The sequence below is a fragment of the Nelumbo lutea genome, chromosome 1 (assembly GCF_056320005.1).
Source record: "Nelumbo lutea isolate HS-2025 chromosome 1, American lotus-T2T, whole genome shotgun sequence".
Lineage (NCBI taxonomy): Eukaryota > Viridiplantae > Streptophyta > Magnoliopsida > Proteales > Nelumbonaceae > Nelumbo > Nelumbo lutea.
The window spans coordinates 69694066-69710158 of record NC_142684.1 but is presented as its reverse complement, the minus strand read 5'-3'; the positions used below and the strand labels follow the sequence as shown (position 1 = coordinate 69710158).

General features: G+C 41.9%; 2 long non-coding RNA genes across 2 annotated transcripts; one reads left to right on the top strand and one right to left on the bottom strand.

The window, feature by feature from the left end:
• The first annotated feature begins 11261 nt into the window (after positions 1-11261).
• Positions 11262-12043, top strand: LOC148875162 (uncharacterized). Its single transcript, XR_016104867.1, has 2 exons — positions 11262-11463; positions 11541-12043. It is a non-coding gene; the product is annotated as an uncharacterized LOC148875162 (long non-coding RNA).
• A 154-nt stretch (positions 12044-12197) lies between these two features.
• On the bottom strand, positions 12198-13012 carry LOC148875161 (uncharacterized). Its single transcript, XR_016105097.1, has 3 exons — positions 12871-13012; positions 12678-12796; positions 12198-12571 (listed from the first exon to the last, which is right to left on the bottom strand). It is a non-coding gene; the product is annotated as an uncharacterized LOC148875161 (long non-coding RNA).
• Between the last annotated feature and the right edge of the window lie 3081 nt (positions 13013-16093).

Genomic DNA, 16093 nt, shown 5'->3' with positions numbered 1-16093 from the left:
CGGTCGAACCATCGACCCATTGATCCGTTCAATGGTTTTTGGATGTTCTTTATTTTTTTTAATTTTTTTTTGTTAGAACGGGCCATCCATTCGAACTGGATGGTCAAACTGTCAACGCAAAAACTGGTGGCCAGAATGGTTCCATTTTCGGGTCGTATGAGTCACACGCTCGAATGACATAACACGTATGATACTGCTTAATAGACCTTACACACTTAATTTTTTGCTTGTAATTTTTGTTGTTAGAATGGGCCATCTGTTTGAATCGGACGGTCGAACCGTTAACTCGTGCCTAAACAGTTCTATAATTTTTTGCTTGTAATTTTTGTTGTCAGAACCGATCATTTGTTCAAACAGAATGGTCAAACCGTTGTTGACATGTTCAATGGTTTTTGACCATTTTTTTTATTTTTTTTTTAATTTTTGTTGTCATAATCGACTGTTTGTTTGAACTGGACAGTCGAACCGTTTAACCCGAAAACCGATGGGTAGAATGGTTCTATTTTCGAGTCGTATGAGTCATATGCTCGAATGACATAACACGTATGATACTACTTAATCGACCTTACACACTCAGTTTTTTGCTTGTAATTTTTGTTGTTAGAACGGGCCGTTCGTTCGAATTGGATGGTCAAACCGTTAACCTAAAAACTGGTGGCCAGAATGATTCCGTAATTTTTTGCTTATAAATTTTGTTGTCAGAAGCCGTCTATTCGAACCGAAAGATCGATCCAAAAACTAAGTAGGGGATAAGATATATAAGATTTTTATATTTGTTTTCATAATTTGAGAATTTTCAATGAAGAATCTTTTCTATAAAAAAAAAGAACAATAGAAGCTGTAGTTGTGGGGTCCGAATCCGAGTCTCTAATGTAATGGATAAATTAATCTATGAAATATATATATTACATAACAAATAGAAGAAATACAAATTTCCATTTCATCTTTCTATTCTCAACTAAAATGGGAGCCACTGTTGAGTTGAGAAGTAATCATTCTTGGTTTCATACTCCACCTCGTCCGGGAATCATGTCCCATGGCGTTTTGAGTTTTGACATTCCTCTGATGAATTCTAAGTGTCATCAACATATGAACCGAAACAGAACTAACAAATCAGAATCAGAGAGAATAGCTACCGGGCAAGCGTGTTCAGTCCGTCACCATGATAGCTTGTAGAGCAAATTTGAAATTTCATTACATTGGCATAAGGACATCGCAAACCCAAGAGATTCACAACCAAGAAAAGGTTTTCAGTTTGATTCCATCTTTTAGTGCAAACAATCTGAAAGCGCGCGAAGAGCTTCTAAAAATAGGAAAGGGCACTTTCCACAGGAAGCTTTGCATCTCTCGATTATTTCAACTTGCAGACGACCAAATTTTACCGGTCAGGGAGGAGAAAGGTGGTAATATTTACATATGTTGTTGGGATCCAAAATTTGTCTTATCAATATTCAATATGTAGAAACGAGACAAACATGGTTAATAATTACTATTAATGGTTAATATTTTTTCATTTTATATTAACTTATTAATGATATTTAATATCGAAACTGATCCAAATCCAAATCCTGATCTAAATCTGATATAAATGAGATTTGATTATAATCCAAATATTAACAGATCAAATTTGGGTCTCATTCCATCAGTCCATTTGCAACCCTACATATGTCGTGCATTCGTGAATCAGAGCATGTTAATTTATAACACAGAATTGGCAGAGCAATTCTTCCGACCGAATCCCTTGGGTTATCTCCCTTGGATTTGAAAATCACCCCATGCACGAAAATATTGAGTGACCATTTCCTCCACTTTCGAGGAATCAATCAGCCTAAAAAATGAATTACCAAATCGGTTGGGAGGGTAAGACCAGAAAGTGGAATTGGCAAATCTCTCTTATCATTTCTTCTTTCTCAAAAACCATATTTCGTAAAGATGTTGCTGCTGTGGTTTTGGTTTTGTGTATAAACAGATTTAGAATTAATATTGTCCGAGATGATTAATAATGAAATCCGTTTTCCAAACAACCCCTTAATTTCTCAAGTGATAGGAAACATCTATTTTGATAGGGTCTGGAATCGAAATGGGTCATTCCAAGAACAAAAATCCTAGATTATAGAAATAAACCATTCCAATTCTAAGTCAGATGGATTTCGATTCGATTCCTACTGTGACCCAAACAGATCCAGCCTAGACCCTAGATAGGTTCCCTTAAATTGTGGCATTTGTTTTGCAGAATCTCAACTTACCATGTGCCATCTATCCAAATCATCATACCCACCGCTAAACTAATTTCGGCCTGAGCTCTACTTCCTTTATAAGAAACTACCCATCTCTCATGTCTATCCTTCTGTGCATTACTCTGGAAAATTGCTCTACCCTTCTATCATTCTATGTAAATAAACAATCATTATTTTTTATCTGATAAAACTCCCATGCGATGATACCATCTGAAACCAGGAAATTGCGAAATCCTGAAACGCTATTTGGTCGTTATTTGGAACCCAATTTCCTTATTTATAATCAGAAATTTACATGGATGACCTTAGGCATGCATACAATGGAAGGGACCCTACTCCAGACAAAAGGGTAGGAGAGAAAAACAAAGAGACTCCAGGAGCCGATTCATGTCTGGAATTCTGACTTAAAAGTTAGCTTCTATGTTAGTGTGACCCTTGAATGAGTTCTTCCTTGCCGTAGCCAGCACTGTCTTGTCTGGAATTATAAAATATGCGGAACCAGCCACTGCCACTAGAGCATCGAAGTACATTAAGAAACAGAAATTTAATGTCTGAGAGAGAGAGCAGACCTATAGAGATGATGAGAGCTTGAGTAGTGGGGTTGAGATTAGCTCTGGCCCAAGGCAACATTCTAACACTGGCAAATTGCATGAGATGAAGCAGAACAGAGTTGTGTTATCAATATGAAAGTAAAGGGCTGTACTATCTTCTAACCACATTACAGAAGCTTACAGTAGGAATTGCAATAGCAATGGTCACCAGAGCAGCCGCCTTCACCCCAGCCATTACGCCCTCTGTTGAAATAAGAACAAAATTTTCAAAATCGTGATAGGAGAACTTGAAAAAACTCCCTTCCTGTTTCAGAAGTTGAAGCCAAAATGAAAATATTTGTGCAAGCAATCTTGGTCACCATGAAAGTAGAAGATTTACGCCGACCTGGCGACCTGGCACTGACGCCGACCTGGCGACCAGCCTTTATGCCGAACTAGCGACCTAACTAGCAGGATAACAGCTCAGCCTGATACGCCAAGTCCGCAACGGATCGAGCTCGATAATCAGACCACCTCGGAACAGGACCACCTTGAGACAAATCCACCTTGGACAAGTCTACCTCGGGACGAGTATACCTCGGTGCAAGGTCACATCAGGACCACCTCGGTCCCAAGGCACTTCGACATTCATATAAGGTTGGATCTAAAGAGCACGAGCTCAGGCAATGCTGGCCGACCACCGCATGGTAACTCGGGGATCTCGTCATCGTACTCTGCGTCTTACAAGATCATACCTTGTAACAGATAATATTATCTTCCCACGGATCCTGTCGCAACGAGAATTCCGGAACTACTCCACTAAACCTGCAAGGACTCCAATATATAAAGGCTCCACCCCCCGGGGGTGAGGTAGGGCGTAATCCCTACTCTCTAGCTCTCTCACAATCTAATATCATTTTCAGCTCGCAACCAAGTGCTAGCTTAAGCATCGGAGAAACCCTGTCGAGTAAACAACCCCAGGTTCTTTGGTTCATCTCTTGCAAGTTCATCGAGCCTGTCATTGCTAGTAGCTAGATCATCTCCTGCAGGGAGCAGCCAGATTGCACTACATCATTTGATGCCATCTGTGGGAAATGCTACAAAAAGCTAAGTTCTCATCCTCTAAGGCTAAGTCCTCACTTTTAGAAACTAAAGCTCTCGCTTTATAGTTTTCATTTTTTATGAACTCAAAGACTATGCAGGAAGTTATAGCTAACATATTAAGCAGCTCTACCAATTTTATTTCAACTCGGATTAAGTCACATCAGTCCTCTTCGCGAGGTCTCCTCTACAAAGATGAGCTTTTTGTGGCTTCTGTAGGATTTGGCGGCCAACAGAGTGTATAGACGTCCTTGCTGGTCGACCCTTCCAAAGCTCCTGTATGAGCTGGCAACCTAAAGTCAGTAGTGCTGCCCCCATAGGTCGAGCTCTTAGTAGCTTCTTGTAGGAGTGGGTGACTAGAGTCACGAGGCTGATGCAGTGCAGACATAGCACTAAAGTACTGAACTGAAGGGATGAGAGATCCATCATATGGATGGCCGAACCTTGCAGGAAGGTAGGGCAAAATTTCAAAAATTTCTCTCTTTCCCATCTGGGAATCACATTCCTTGTTTTAAAAAAAAATTGCATTTTCAAGGATAAATCTTGAACCAAGAACCGAACCAGATCTGAACCAAAACAGTAGTAGAGGGATACCTGATACGAAGAAATAAAATCTTCCAATGGAGGTGTTCACGCCCAAAGAAGGATCCAAAGACTGTTCCCACTGAAGATGACACAATGCAGGGTGGAGCAGAATCAACAGTGTTCTTACAAAGAACCAAATCCTTCACCAAGAATTCGCTGGAGGGTAGGTGAGCACGACTCCCAATCAGTTTTTCACAAAAAATTGATATCAAGAATATTTCTTGATAGCTCCTACAACATTGGAGGTCAAACTAGCTATGGCGGCAACTGGAGGAGAACATAGGGAGAAGATGGCGCAGTCACACTGGTGCTGTCTTCTCTCTGTGTAAACTGAGATCTGATCTCTGGAATTTGGGATGCTTGGGATGTGATGGGATGAACTGAATGGTTTGCCCCCTCCTCCTTTTATAGACTTAAAGAGATCAGCTCCTAATCCCATTAGGAGTTTCCTTATTCAAATCCTTATTTGAATCTGGACTTCTTTAAGTGATAAGGATAAATCCTTATCTTATCTGCAGATTATATCAACTCTCTCCTAATACCATTAGGAGGTTTCCAAGTCCAAATTCAGATCTGGACTCTCTGAGTGGATAGGGATAACTCCCTATCCTATCTGTTGATCCAATCCTAGATCCGCCCCTCTCTTTAATTAGTCTAACTAAACCAGTTCGAAATGGGCTTTAGGCCCAATAAGTCTATGTGCTCATTACCTTCCAAACTACTGCCTAGTTGGGCTTCTTTGTATGGCGTGAGACCCAAACATTGATCTACGCACCAGCCACATGGGTTCAACCTAGCCTCTGTTACAAGGCCTGGCCGAATTCACTGAAAAGACAGTGAACCCCTTGAAGCCCATAACGTGGACTCCTAATGGGCCCAACACTTACACTAAGTGGTCTGTGGGCCAAGCCACCTTATAAAAACCCAGGGACTGCGGGCAGATGCAAGATTAGCCTATCAAGTATTACCCTCAATGGTCTTACACTTAACCTCTCAGCCCATAATGATCAAACACTGCTCGACAAGAGAGGACTGCGAGTTGCCTCTTCGGCATGGGCCAAATCAAGGACCGGACTGCGAGTCGCTCCTAGAGTCTAAGGGCTAAAGTGCCGAACTGGCAAAGACTTCGGCACCACATAAGACCCAGTCACCTCTTCGGCATGGGCAAAATCAAGGGTAAGGAGAGTGGACTACGAGTCGCTCCCAGAGCCTAAGGAATTGAATCGACGCTTACGAGCTCATCGAATTAGTTATTTTAGGCCAGAAGGAGTAATCTACTCCCTTTGCCAAGTTACTTTCAGCTCGGGAGTGGGGGGCAAATGATAAGGGCGGATTTGGCCCTCCAATGATATTGAGACACATGGCACCTCGGAACAACTGGGTGACACCCGGAACCACTTAGGCAACAACTTAGCCAAGATGATGGTGTCCCGAACTAGCGACTTGGCACAGGCGCCTACCTGGCGACCAACCTTTATGCTGAACTAGTGACCTAACTAGCAGGATAACAGCTCAGCCTGACACGCCAAGTCCGCAACGGATCGAGCTCGGATACCCAGACCACCTCGGAACAGGACCACCTCGGGACAAGTCTACCTCGGGACGAGTATACCTCGGTGCAAGGTCACATCAGGACCACCTCGGGACCAAGGCACTTCAGCATTCATATCGGGACGGATCTAAAGAGCACGAGCTCAGGCAATGCTGACTGACCACCGCATGGAAACCCTGGGGATCTCGTCACCGTACTCCCCATCTTACGGGATCATACCTTGTAATGACTAATATTATCTCCCCACTCCCCGATTCAGGCGGAAATGGTCAGCCTTACCGGTTGGTAGCGTTATTCCCACCTAACACGGAAACGGATCCTGTCGTAGCGAGAATTCCGGAACTACTCCACCGAACCTGCTAGGACTCCAGTATATAAAGGCTCCACCCCTCGGGGGTGAGGTGGGGCGTAATGCCTGCTCTCTAGCTCTCTCACAATCTAATATCATTTTCAGCTTGCAACCAAGTGCTAACTTAAGCATCGGAGAAACCTTGTCAGGTAAACAACCCCGTGTTCTCTGGTTCATCTCTTGCAAGTTCATTGAGCCCATTGTTGGTGGTAGCCAGATCATCTCCTACAGGGAGCAGCCGGATTGTGGCACATCAATCTTCATTAAGCTCCAATCATTCGGAATTCCTGTTGAAAAATATAGAGGAAAACCGATATACAGAGCTACCGCCAGTAACAAAGTTTTAGAGTGACAAATCTAGCATTAGGACACCAACTCTGACTGGAAACATCATCCTAGACCCAACTCAAGATAGATCTAGCCGCAGTAGTTGATGGAGATCAGTCATCGCCACATCATTTTTGTTAGAAACACCCTTTTTGGTGAAGGCGGGGAAAGGGAGAGAACTCGGGGGAGGAGATGCGAAAAACACAGATCCCGCAAACACACCCTCGACGACCTTTGAGTTAGTGAGACAAATCTATTTCAGAACCATCTTGGTCGACTCCAGCCTCACCCCCCTGTAACAAAGATGAAGCACTGTACTAGTCCAGAAAGCTATTATGAAATAACAAAGAGAGAGAGAGAGAGAGAGAGAGAGAGAGAGAGAGAGAGAGAGAGAGGAAAAGAGAGACAAAGAGAGGAGGAAGATGGACAGCAAGAACGGGGAGCTGAATAGGGAGAGTGGGAAGAAGGGTTGAATAAAAAGACCAAAAGAGAGAAGTGGCATTGACACTTGTCTCTCATGCAAATATTTTCACAGGGAGAGTGGGAAGAAAGAGAAAAATGGCCGGAATAGAGAGATACTCATGCAAAATTTTTCACTGAGATTGTTCATACGTGCAAGTCATTGATATATATAAAAGATGGGGCGGGGTTTGACTACGATATGGTAAAGATATGATATCTAAAAAACTTTTAACCAGTCAACTAGAATCGCAAGCATTGTAGCCAATTAGGTGTTATTTATCAAGATTCATGGATGGGTTTTGATTGATCAAAACTCTTCTCATACCATATCTTCTTCGCATCATAGATTTTCCCAATAGAGCATTCTTTTTTCGGATTTTGAGAGGGGGAAAGTTGGTAATGGGATTTTGGTTCCTATTGACCAAGAATCCCATGTTCTTTTTTTCAGATTTTATGTGGGATAGGGAAAGTTATGTGGGTAAATAACTTTTTCACATAGGGAGAAAGTTACCAACACTTGAATGGGACAACAATGCCCCTTTTGATAATGGATTTTTATGGTTAAAATGGTCATTGCCTTAATTGCGTGAGAAATAAAAGAACATGGATAAATGCACTTACCCAAGTAAATGTTTCCCAAGAAAAACTTTCCTAAATAACTGTATTTACTCAAATAAATAACTTACCGAAAAGTGAACGAGGCCTTAATTGGTTCATAAACAAAACAATGAGTCATCTATTGTAAGTATAAATAACTATTTCAATTAACAATAGAAGCCAACTTCCCATTTGAATTCCCAAAGGCAAAGGGCAGAGGCAATACTCATCCATTTATAGTCCCAACCAACTTTGTTCAATTGCTTGAGACAAAATTACGTTGTCCTATGCTTCTTTATCTTATTCATCTCTTCACCACTTTATTTGAAAATGCCATATGAATAGTGTCTGAAAAGAATTCCACATTAAAGGGAATGAGAAGTTAAAGAAAATTATATGAGTGGATCATAACTCAATAGCTTAAATTTATGAATTGTAAGTGGTGTCTATGCATGATGAATGGTGATTTGGCCCGACTTAGCGAAAAGGGGACAGGTGGATCCAGCTTGACTAAGAGATGACAACTCAGCTTGGCAAGCCTGGTTCGCAACAATTGAGCTCGAGTATTCAAACACCTCAACATAGGGTCACCTCGACGCAGGGTCACCTCGGCATTCAATCCAGTTTGGAACTAAAAGACTGATGTATTAGCTCGGGGCTACCGACCCGGACTGCCACGTAACGATCCCAGAAGTCTCTCCAATAGACTCCGAACCTCACGGGATCACGCCACGTAATGGCAGGCTTAATCTTCTCCCTGCCCGAATCGGGCGGAATTGATAATCTTTATTAATTGAAACATTTCTCCCTAATTGAAGCATAAACGGATCCCATCAGGATGAAGATCCCGAAACCAATCCACAAACACCACGAGGGCTCAACTATATAAAGGCACCAACCCCAATGACACAAGGTACGTGTGATTTTTCTACTCTTTTGCTCTCTAGCTCTCAAAGTTTTTTCAGCTCGCATCACAGTTTACTAACTTAAGCATCAGAGCGACCTTGCTGAGTTAGCCACCCCGGGTTCTTTGATTCGCTGTCTTGCAGATTCACCTAGCTCGCTGCCCGATTGGAAGCAAGATCATCCTCCATCTGGGAGTAATCAGGTTGCGCTACATCAATTGGCGCCGACTGTGGGAAATCGATCGAAAAGTCATCTTCTTTACAGTCATCAACCTTCTTCTGAATCAATGGCATCTTCCAATCACACCGGACAAAGTAGCGAGATGAACATCTTTGGGGGACAACCCCAACTCCCTTCAGTATGCATCGGTCAGTTCATCATCCCGCTTACTGCGATTGGGGTTCCAGCACTGACCATGCCACCAAAAACCATACAGGTGAACGCCCTACTTCCCCCAGTGGTAGGCACAACCTTTTCTGAGCCCTCTGTGGTTCCCCCCGGAGTTGGACAATAACAGTTTCATGACCTGGTGCAGTGTGTGCGGGTCATCCAAGTTCAAATGCAGTAGGTTCAACAATTCCAGAAATTCCAGCACTACCTATTCTACTAGCAGTACCAGCAGTAGTTCCCCCCACTGCCACAGAGCCAGTAGCCGGTTCCACCTCGGCACCCAGGGGCTCAGCAGAATCAGAACCGGCCTCACGTGAACTAGGACATCATTCTATCTCCCCACCAAGGCAAGGAGACTTCCTAACTCGCAATTCCTCCCAGGAATCAGGTCTCACCCCGTAGGAGGAGAGACAGTCAGATTACTCCACCTAGCTGGGGCTGACGAGTCTTGTATGAGCATGGCCTTCTCCACCACTTTTAAGGGGTTGGTTCAGACTTGGTACTGGACCCTTGCGCAGGGATCGATCAAGAGCTGGGCGTAGTTCGCAGATTTGTTTAACTCACACTTCATCACCAGCAAGAAGTGCTCGAGGTCACAGGAGAGCCTCCTCAACATGGTTCAGAGAGAAGGAGAGTCGATTAGAAGCTACATCAAGCGCTTCAACGACACCTGCCTGCAGATCCCCGACTTAGACCCGACGGTAAGACTCACGACAACTAAGAAAGGAATAACTCATAGAGAATTTAAATGGCGTGTGGTGGCCAATAAACCAAAAGACATAACTGAATTCCTCAAGCTAGCTGACCAGTTCATCGGAATCGAAGAGGAAATGAACCAGAAGACTGGCAACCCAACAAAAAAAAGAAAAAGAGACAATGACAACACAGGTAGTGATGGGCACAAAAGAAGAAAGAGCAAGTCTTCGAGCAGGGGAGGAAACAAATTTGGAAGCCGATCTCCTTTGCGATCTTGCAAGTTAGGTCAGCCCTCCAGGACCTCACCTATTGAAAGGACGAACTACACACCTCTCAATGCTACGCGAGGAGAAATCCTAATGGCCATCAAGGACTCCTCCTTTGTCAAGTGACCTCCTAGGTTGATGGGAGATCGTGCAACAAGAAACTGAAACGTCTATTGTCATTTCCATAGAGACCACAGGCATAGCATGGAGAACTGCAAAAACCTCCACAACAAGATTAAGGAGCTCATCCGCTGTAGGTACTTAAAAAATTTTGTACAGCGAGAAGAAAGAAGCCAAATCATCCTCCAATAGAGAGTAATCAGGTCGCGCTACATCAATGCACATGTACTATACGAGCCCCCAATTTTAAGCAATCTTTGAGACAAGGAATGATATGGAAAATGGGAAAAAAAAAAAAAAGAAAAATACAGACCAAGGTTCAAAACTTTAGGCTTGAAAGAAATAACAAGCAAATGTCAAAAGCAGAGGAAGGTTTAACTGGGCCTACACCTTTCACCAATAGCGCCCATGAATTTATTACTGACTTGAAAACTCATCATTAATTCCACAACCCAACAGCCAAAACGTTCAGCTAATCTGAATTTGAAAGAAAATCTTAACTCATGGTTTTTATAGCTGATTTGGTGACCAAACCGGTCAGGGTTCTGCTACCGGGTCAAATGGTTTGACCGTTCGAATCGAATGCTCGCCCGTTCTAATAGAAAAATAAAAAATGGTCAAAATCTTTTAAATAGTTAATCGTCCGATTCAATAGTTCGTTGACCAAAATCAATGATTTTGGGGAGAAATCCAATTTTTGGGAAAAATGGAATTAGTCAAGTGACCGGTTCCCGATTTTTCCAATCCGGTCCGGTCCGGTTTTGAAAATCATGCCTTAACTCATTCACCATTCTACCATGTGTCACGGATGGAATTAATTTTGCCGGGGAAATCAACTGATGTTGCCTTTGAAATTGGATTTCCGCATGTATGTTCATTGAGCTTGTTATGTCTTATGTGAATGCAAGTCATGACCCTCGATTGACTTTATAGATTTCTTTTCCATTTTCTTTTTTTTGTCGTTAAGTGCTGATAGATTGACTCAGTGACTTGACTGACTTAAAGTGGGTAAGCTACCACGACGTAGACTATAGTGCCCACGTCAACTTATGTGTTGGGGGGGGGGTTCGCATCTGCCCCCGCAACATACTTGCCCCCAAAAACGTCCCACAAAATCGGAACGCGATGCGTATCATTACACGCGCATTAATCGAGACGTTTTTCGCATTTCATGCCGTAAAATGCACCTCCCTTAATTCATCTCTTGCCCAAAAGCGTTTCTTCTCTCATACTCCATTTTATTTCGAACTGAAGCTCTTGGTGTCGGCCCTTTTTTGTAACTCGCTCATCGGAGATTAATCCGATCGAGTCCGCCGGCCGACGCCGATGGCCATACGGACAGGAGGTAAGTACTCTGTAAGCTTTTCTCATTTCTTATATTTTATTTTCTGTTTTTTCTCATTCGTTTTCTACCATTCACAGATCTGAACCTGCCGGAGTGGGAGCCCCTTGACGTTGTTTCAAACCTTTGACACCCCTGGAATTCGAAAGCCCTCCAAATTCCAAACTCTTTGGCATTTGAGTTTTGACTTAAGGCTCTTGGCCATGGCCGGAACAGCCTGGGAGGAGGAGTGGGAGCTGTGCAACGACGGCGACTTCGTTTACAAGAGAAAGAAAAGAAGACAAGATTATATTGCTGCTGTTGCACCACCAGTATCGGCTTCTGATCCAGTGGTGGAGCAGAGGCAGTGGGGGGAGCGGAAGAAGAGGACGCTGCTGAAGCTGAGAGAGATCAGTTGCGACAAATGAATTTGATCATAATTCCCTTTGTAATGATTGCCATGTATTCTCTCATGAAATATTAAAGGTTCTTTGTCAATATTTCGTCTATCTTTATTAGTATCTACACTGTAATACGATCTCTCTCTCTCTCTCAAGAGGCAGTTGGTTTCAGCAATGGTAAAAATTTTTAAGTCGTAGGCTTCATTTGCCTTTCCTTATTTTAAGGACTTACCTCTTTTTGGCGTTGGGGGCATTTTAACTACAAAAGGGAATCGTTAAAACAATGAATGCCAAATGCAGCTTTAGACCTTGAAGACATATCTACAGAGATCATGTAACAGCAGTGGAAAGCAAAGATTTAAAGGAGCATCATTGCTGATGAGAGTATATATCTGCTGAGTACTTTCTACACAACACTATGACTCCTGCTACTACAGATATACAGATAAATATACATTGCCTTGCTACAACAGTAGAAATACTGCTGGTCTTTGGTTATTACCAAAATCCCTCGTCTAGACATAGCAGCTACCTAAATGCATACATGAACAATAAACAAGGTGTTTCAAAGATATCACTACATTTCTTTGGTACTTTTTCTGATAGCCCGCTCAAGTTGCAGATGGTTTTAGAAAATGGTTGATAGGACCAACTGCTAAAAGAACTCAGACCTTTGGCTTCTCTCTTTATAATCTTGCTCCCGAATTTCATCTGACGTAGATTTCTCCATGCTGCATCAACACCAATTGTCAGCCATATCTTCTTACAGTCGAAGTGTTGAAACATACCAACACTTCCTAGCATGGCAGTTATGTTTCCTTCTAAACTACTGTTTACCATTATGAATTTTAATTGCTTATGACCAGAGAGTTTCGAACTTTGGAGGGCTTTCAAATTCCGGGGATGTCAAGGGTTTGAAACGGCGTCAGGGGGCTCCCACTCCGGTGGATTCATATCTGTGAATGTTAGAAAATGAATGAGAAAAACAAAAAAAAATATAAGAAATGAGAAAAACTTATAGAGTACTTACCTCTTGCCGGTATAACCGTCGGCATCGGCCGGCGGAACTCGACTGAATTAATCTCCGGTGAGTGAGTCAGGAAAGGGGACCGGCGCCAAGAGTTTCAATTTGAAGTGGAATAGAGGAGTATGGGAGAAGAACGCTTTTGGGTAAGAGAGGAATTAACGGAGGTACATTTCATGGCGTGAAATGGATTTCGCACGCGTCTTGCTTAATGCTTGTGTGTATGACACGCGATCGCATTTCGATTTTGTAGTACGCTTTTGGGGGGCAAGTATGTGTGGGGTGGGGGGGAGGGGGCAGATGCGAACCCGTGTTGGGGTGGGTATGAACGGCCAAGTTACGATAGGTAATCCCACAAATGCCAACAACAACTCCTATTTGTTCTACAAATTCTGCTTCATATCATAGGCCAGCTGACCATTTTAACAGAGAAGCTTCCTTTAATGAGAAGTAAAGAAAAACCCATGATTTATTGTGGGCCATGGGGTCGTTCTCCCACATTGATGCCCATTTGAGAAGACCTCACGGAAGATGCAGGAAGGATAGAAAACATGTTTGGTAAAAAAGTAAAGAACACTCAAAATCAGGAATGAACTGTATCTTTAATCCAATTCAAGCACCCAAAAATAGTACATGCCAAAAACAGAAGCCTGCTTTGAAAAGTTCTGGCAACACTTTTCAAAACTTTTCATTAGCTTCCTTTCACTTAGACTGCATTTGGTTGCTGTGCAATTTAATTTGTATTAGTACAAATGCGTGAAAATACAAATAAAAAAAATATAAATTCTTGTTTAATTTTGTTTTGGGTTTTACTTTATTCTTTTTTATGTCTTAATTCACTTTATTTATATTACATTACAATCAAACAAAATAAACTAAAATTTCAAAAATAAATAAATCAGAATTTATACTCAAATCATTTGCACTGTCATAGTTTTGCATCAGTGCAAATCTATTTATATTACAACCAAACACAGCATTAATTTCATTCCTCGGGCTCTGTTAGTGTTAAGCAACAATATTGATCTGTTAAGCTGTATTTGAAGCTTTAAAATTTCTTTCCTTCTTTTTTTTCTAATGAAAAAAAAAAAGACTTAAGTTTAAGCCCGCCTTAGACATTCTTTGTTGTTAGGATTATTACTTTTAAGTGCTTTCGGGTTCAAAACAGGAATGGGGGCACTGAGGAATCGTCCGTTTTTCCATTGTGTCCCTCTTTCTCTCTGGCTATGTTTGGTTTAAAAGAAAAGGAGGGGAAAGGAAAGGAAATGTAGGGAAACATTTAGAAATCTTGTATGGTTTTTAAGGTTTCGTTTGGTTTGTGGGATAGGGATGAGAAAAATGAAATATCTCTTAGTTGTTTTGAGGGAAATAGAGGATAAGGATAGAAAAATGTGGGATGCGAGATCTTAAAATTGTGGAATCAGACAGTGCGACCTCGATGGAAAAACTTGAGAAACCATTGTTCATTGCCTCAATCTCCTCCTTAGAAGGAGTGAAGGTATGTCCCCTCCTGCCGTCCAATCTCCATCACTGCTCGAGGAAACTCTATTTCTCCACTGTTGTCCGCTGTCGCTGCTCAAAGAAACTCGACACTATTGGATGGAGCGGAGGTGCAATGCTCATGGGGTGGGGGCTGAGGAAACAAAGTGCAGATGACTAGGGAGAGACGGAGAGGCTGTGATGGTGTGATCCCGCGCCACTCTAGTGAGCCGTGACCATTGGAATTTGGAAGTGGCGTGCACTACCTTCCCTGTTCCTTGCTCTCTGTGATTACATGGCAGTGGCAAGAGAACTAGGCAGCGGTGAAGAACCAATAGTGCTTCCTTGTTCCTTGTTCCCTGTTCTCTGTGATTACATACGGTGGCAAGAGAACCAGACAGTGGTAAAGAACCAACCGAGTGCTTTTCCGACGAAGAATCAACAGTGCATCCCTGTTTCTTGTTCCTTGTTCTCTGTGATTACATGGCGGTGGCAAGAGAACTGGGCAGGGACAAAGAACCAACAGTGTTTCCCTGTTTCCTGTTCTTCCCTTCTTCCTCCCTCACCTTCTTTTTCTTCTTCTTCTTTTACTTTATTTTCCCATATATATAAAACCAAACACTGAAAAGTTAAATTTTTACACTTTCCCATCCCATCCCATCCCGTATTTTCCCATTCCACTCAAATCTTCCCATAAACCAAATAAAACCTAAAGGAAAGAAAATGTAGAAAAGATTTCTAAATGTTTCCCTATCTTTCCTTTCCTTTCCCTATTTTTTCTTTCAAACCAAACAGCTTCAGTAGTATCATCCCATTCCAGGATCGACACATATTTCATACACAAGTGTCAATCCCTCCGTGCGATTGCAGAAATGGAGAGTTAATCATTTCTGTCCCCTTGGTATTTTTATAAATTTAATAAAATAATCAAATTGAAAAAATCAAAACTATACTTTTTTTGGACAAAATATTTTATTAAATATTAAAACAAAAAAAATACTTTTTTGTCATATTGGAATAAAATGCATTGTACCCTTTGAGTCGTCAGAGAAAAGAGGCACATCAAATCAAACAGCTAGGGAAAGGTCTCCGGTACATGAATCATGAATGTTGAAGTTGGGTCATCAAAGCGCTCAATTTTCACTTTGACAATACAAGTGCCCAACTTTCAAGCCCATGACAAAATACCTAAAAATGGTTGAACGCAGGGAATACAAGACGACATGATTTTCAGTTACTTGAGACTATAGAAACCCAAAGTAAGTATTAATTCTACCGACCAAAAGGCTTTTCAAATGATATAAGTTTCGAGTTATCCAGAAGAAGCTAATTACAAACTTAAAACTTTGTTATTAGAGCATGTTTGGTATTTTCCAAATCATTCAAGTTCGTCATACACAAGCAGCTAACTACAAACTGTACCAATTGGAATTTGAGAGCTACATGGGAAGATGATGGTCTATCAAACAATGATACAAAAATCTGTCCAATTTAAGGATGTGGAAACTTTAATTCTAAAAACTGTACCAATTGGATGAACCCAACCATCCATGGCAGATACAAGTTTCTTAACTGGACACAATTTCTTCCTCCCATGTAAAAGGATGGAAGCATTGATGCTTACAGTCATCGCAGTGATTGGTAAATCAGGGAGACCAATTGAATAGTATGCCATGAATGGTTGTGGAAACCAAGTAAATAGTAGGACCATCTTGGTCTTTAAGTTTAAGGGGTATGTTCCATTGTCAGT